This window comes from Haplochromis burtoni, unplaced genomic scaffold (assembly GCF_018398535.1).
Source record: "Haplochromis burtoni strain Fernald_Lab_line unplaced genomic scaffold, NCSU_Asbu1 Contig_80, whole genome shotgun sequence".
NCBI classification, from domain to species: Eukaryota; Metazoa; Chordata; class Actinopteri; order Cichliformes; family Cichlidae; genus Haplochromis; species Haplochromis burtoni.
In genome coordinates, this window is record NW_024582441.1 from 1,994,737 (window position 1) to 1,999,663 (window position 4,927).

Here is a 4,927-nt window from a genome sequence, read left to right on the forward strand (position 1 = left end):
ACACACACACACACACACACACACACACACACACACACACACACACACACACACTTTCTCTCTCTCCCACCAGGCTTGTTTATGAGTGTGATTACACAGAGAGAGGTCCGGTTGTCCAGCTCACCTGAGAGCGCATCAGGTGCAGTGCCCTGGGGCTTCGTGTCTGTTTGTGTTTGGACAGTGCTGTGTATTTTTTGGAATGGCTCACTTTTTGTGCCTGACAGTGAGTTTTTGTTTTTGTTTCCTGTTTTATTCCTTCTGTTACTGTGTGAAAAAGAGAGATAGTGTTTGTTTAGGTGTCCCATGTGGTTAGATGCCAAACTCCTGGGTCCTAAATTCAACCTCTCACAAACAGTGTCAGCATCTTTAGCATCCTGGCAACTTCTCTAGGGTAATTAAATATTTATTGCCTTGGTTTTGCCCGGTGTTTAGTCAGTTGACGGATATATAAAATATTAAATGATCAGTAAAAAAGTATGCTGGACAAATTCACTGGCCAGCCGCTGGCTGATTTGAGCTAGTCATTTTTTTTTCACAGTATAAATGATGTGAAAAAGAAAGTACAATCTCTTTTCATGCTAAGCTTCAGTATTAGGACGTAATTAAAAAAAACAGGTTCTAAAATGACATAAATACAATCTCAGATAAATCATTACATGACACAGATTACACTGTGCCATTATTTATTTAACAAAAACCAAGTTAAAATCCAGAACAACTCCTACAATCCCACACGACTCCAAAACATCATTTTGATTAAGAGATCCTTAACAGCAGAAATTGCTGTTATATTTTTTTATGCCACACTAATTTCTAATTTCTAAGAATACTTTTTTTTTTACTGATTTCCCAGCTTTCAGACAGATCCGATACTGATTATAATTTTTTTCTTTTTTATTAACGTTGGGAATACCGAATCTCTGTTGAAAACACTGTAGCTCATGCCCTACTTTAAACTTTCTTCAGGGTGTCTGAAGTTAATCAGAACTTGTGCATCTATTTTATGCTGACTGACACTCTGCAGCTTTCAAAGTCATTTCCTGAAATGTGCACATCAACTGTACCAGTACTAAAACACACTAATTTAGTGCTTAGTCAGTTGCTCAATTAGAGTAAAACCCAAACCACACTCTGTTCATAGTCTTGCCCTAAACTAATGGATATTTATGTTGTGACTTAACAAGCCCTTTACAGTTTAGCAGTGGAGCATGTAAACCAGACCTGGAGGGCTTGTTCTGGAAGAGAGAGTCCCTATGGACGTGTGTGCATTTTCTTCCTCTTTACTGCTCCTCCCCTCGGTTTCCTGGAAAAGACGTCTGTGTGCGCGCTAGAAGACGCGCTGCACAGATCCGAGCCGAGAGAAGCAGGGAGACCAAATTGCTCATCTTACATCATCCTGTCCTCAGTCTCTGTGTCACTTGTGTCCTCATCGCACTTCTGTACTTTCCCTCTTCCCCCGGTCCATGCTGTGTATTCGTTCTCTCTCTCTTTGGCTCTCCCACTGTTGAACAATAACCCCAGTGTGTTTAAGAGAGTGTGTGTGTGGCGCTATTTTTGGCCCCTCCAAGGCCACGAAACACTCTCTACTCCTTTGCCACTTCTGTTTCTTTCTCCTGGCTGCTATATAACAGTAAGTAAGACCCTATGGAAAGCATAACCTGTGGTGACCTCTAAGGTTACTTGATGTTTGTGCGTTTTTGTGACTAATTTGCCTTCGTGGCACCAGGTGAGGTGCAGGGCATGAATGTTCTTGGCTCGGGCAAGACCTCCAGCAGGAGCAAGTTCTCCAAGGGAAATTACCCTCTATCTGGATTATTCACAACAAGCTGCATTCCTCTGGATAATTGTTTCCCAACAAATAAAACCTTCCCAGCATGTTTTCGTAAAACCGCACCGATTTCAAGCCTTTGCGAAAAAAAAGTCAAACAACATCTAACTCAAGTGCTGCTGAAGTTAAAAAAAGGACATTTATTCCTAGTTTTATTTATCTTTTTTTGATATTTCTAATCCTGACTGCTTATGTGTTCAGAGATGTTTCTAATTAACTAGTTCTCTGATCCAACTGAAAAGAAAGAGAATAATGATAGTTGTGCTGCTTTTTTTAATCAATTTTAGAACAAAAATGCCAAATATTCTCTGCTTCCAATCAAGATTTACTGGTTTTCCTCACTCTGATAGGATCAACTTAAGTATTTTGTGAGTCTGAGACTGTCTGAAGCTATCTGAAAATGTCCTTTATAAACCATACAATGAACAGCTTGAAAGACAATCAATGGTGGCATCTAGGTGACTGCCTTTAATGACTTCAAAAAACAAACATCTGGACTATGTTTTTCTAGAAGTTCATATTTAGAGGAAAATCTTACATTTACTTTGAATAAGAAAAGACTAAAGCATTCAGAACTTTTCCCTTCAATCTTTGTGACAGGTTGTCGTGCTCCTGTCTTTTCTCTCTGTATGTCTCACTTTTCCACTCTTCTTCTGGTATTGGCCCTAATGAATTTTTAATGGACTTTGTGGGAAGAGTCCAGACACTTTGGGATTCAGGCATATGGGCTCTGATTACCATCCTCCTCCACCTCCTCCTGCTCCCGTGGAGCCCGCCCTCCTCTCTCTCTCTTTTCAGTCTTGCTTTCTCTGTCTCACCCCTTTGAGCCTTTTATTATCCAGTTTCTGTCCCCTCTGTTCCCTCTGCTCAGCGCTTCAGGCTGTTTCAATCATCCAAGCATCTGTGACAAAGACAAGGCCGTGTATATGAATGTGCTACAGGCAAATACCAACCGACTGTCTCTTAGTTTTAGTGCTTTTACAGGCTGTGAGTGAGCCGACACTGACCTCACCCCTCCTCGTCCACACACAAACACACTTACACTAGTTGTTTCCCAGATCCACACTAAAGCTGGGTTGAGTTAAAGCAATACAGTGCCAGCCAACTGCCGCTAATGGCTGTTCAGAGTCCCCGTATAAAAACCCTGAGTCTGCAACTCTGCTGTTAGTTTGGCACAGGCCTGACAGTTGATTTGCTGCTGAGTAGGACTCACAGCTCTGGGAATCTCTCCTCCTCATCTTTTTTCTCACTCCTATACTTTGTCTGACTGCCCGTCTGTCTCTGCCTCCTTCCCATCAGCTCTATCCTTCTTAGCAATTGAGTCCCAGGCTGGTGATCCAGGCAGTTACTTTTCCTGTTAATTGGAAGATAATTTCACCAGCAGAGACCAAGGGGCATTTTTGGTCAAGGTGATCAGAAATTCCCTGGGAAGCATGGCATCTACCCAGTCAAGACTTCATCATCACTGGTTAAATGTGAACACTGTCTCCATGTAAAGTGGAGATGGAGGAATGCATCAGTTTATTGCATCAAGAAAATGAAATGCATGTTTCTTTGTTTTTGTAACACAGCAAAAACTAAATGATTACCAAATGGTTTGGGACAGGAGCTGCCTCATTAGTTGCATGATGAACTTTTCTTCGAATTGATTTATGTACTAGATAGTAAATGTACTCCTTTATAGACTTCTCCTTTTCTTGATTACAACTAAATGAAATCCATGTATATTCATGACTGTTCATGCAGTCCCTGATCTATAGTTTTTTCCGTGTAAGAGAGGATCTGAGTGGAATTAAACTGTATGTGGAAACTGTCAACATGTGCAGCTATTGCTGTCATACCACAGCATGTTCTAATGGGAATGATAACAGCACTCTTGTAACCATGATTGCTGGGTAATGTTGTCAGAATGGCTTTTGGGGTTACACAGGAGAGAGAAGATGCAGATTAGGGGTGGTAAAAACTGCAGCGACACATTAAATTAATTATAAACTCCACGAAAAGCGATCCTCTTGAGAGGCTGCGACTTATGGAGCGGGCATCCATAAGAGAGCTCTCGAGCAGCTCAGCACCATTTCTCCTTCTTCATGAGTCTTGTGCTGTTTATCTTTCTCTCCCTTCCACTCTTTCCTCACTTACTAGCTTTCATCTCCTTGGGCCCCTCCTTCTCCTCTTGCATTGTGGAAGTCATTGTTGGACTGGTGAGCAGCACACATAGCTGGAATAGCAGCAGTGTTAGAAGTCTGCTAGGGGGCCTGCCGCCAATATCACACGGAGGAAAAGAGGCATCCGCACTCTCAGAAAGGAGAAGGAGGAAGGAGAGAAGCAGTGAAGGAGGAGGGGAGGGGATAAGCAATCTGACCTGGATGACAACAGACTACCAGACGAGCAATGATCTCATCGCTCCCTTAATCCCCCTTTCCCTCCATCCACCCCCTCTCTCCTCTCCCACTCGAGCCATTGTCTCTCTCTTTCTTATCCCACTCTTGTTTCCCAGATCTCCCTCCCCTGTCTCTTTTCTCCTACTTTCTTTTCTCTGTTCTCTTCTTGTCCTAAAGCTCACCCCATCTCGTCTTGCCTTCTTCTCTTTCACTTCAGCAACACCCCCATTACTCCCTCCCTCTCTTCCCCCTCCTGCTCCTCTTCTCTGTCCCTTTTGCATCACTTTCTACCACCTGCCCCTCAGTTGTCCCAACTCACAACACACACTTTTTGACACACTCACACTCTCTCCAGTGTCCCAGGGCAGAGATTAGGCGCACCCCTATCGTCAACTGCCACACCATTTTCTACATTATTGATGCAGAGCGTGTGTGTGTGTGTGTGCGCGCGTGTGCGCGCGTGTGTGTGCTGTAATGGCTATCTGGTGTCTCCCCTGGGAGGGAGAGTGGTGAGGGAGGAAGGGAGCCAAATAGACAGAGAGTCGAGGTCAGAGAGGTTAAGTGTGGTGGTGGTGGGTGGAGGTTAGGTCATGGTCTGCAAGCTCTTCCCTACTCCTGCTTTCCCTGTGTTAGTCATCTACACAGGTTGTATGCTAAAACACACACACCGATTCCAAAATTCCCAAACTTCTCCTATCAGTTGTATGAGGCTGAAACA

General features: G+C 43.4%; 1 protein-coding gene across 1 annotated transcript in view; it reads left to right on the top strand.

Annotated features, from left to right (window-relative positions):
* erfl3 (Ets2 repressor factor like 3) overlaps positions 1-4,927 on the top strand; it is a 78,275-nt gene that overhangs the window by 48,719 nt on the left and 24,629 nt on the right. The window lies entirely within an intron of this gene.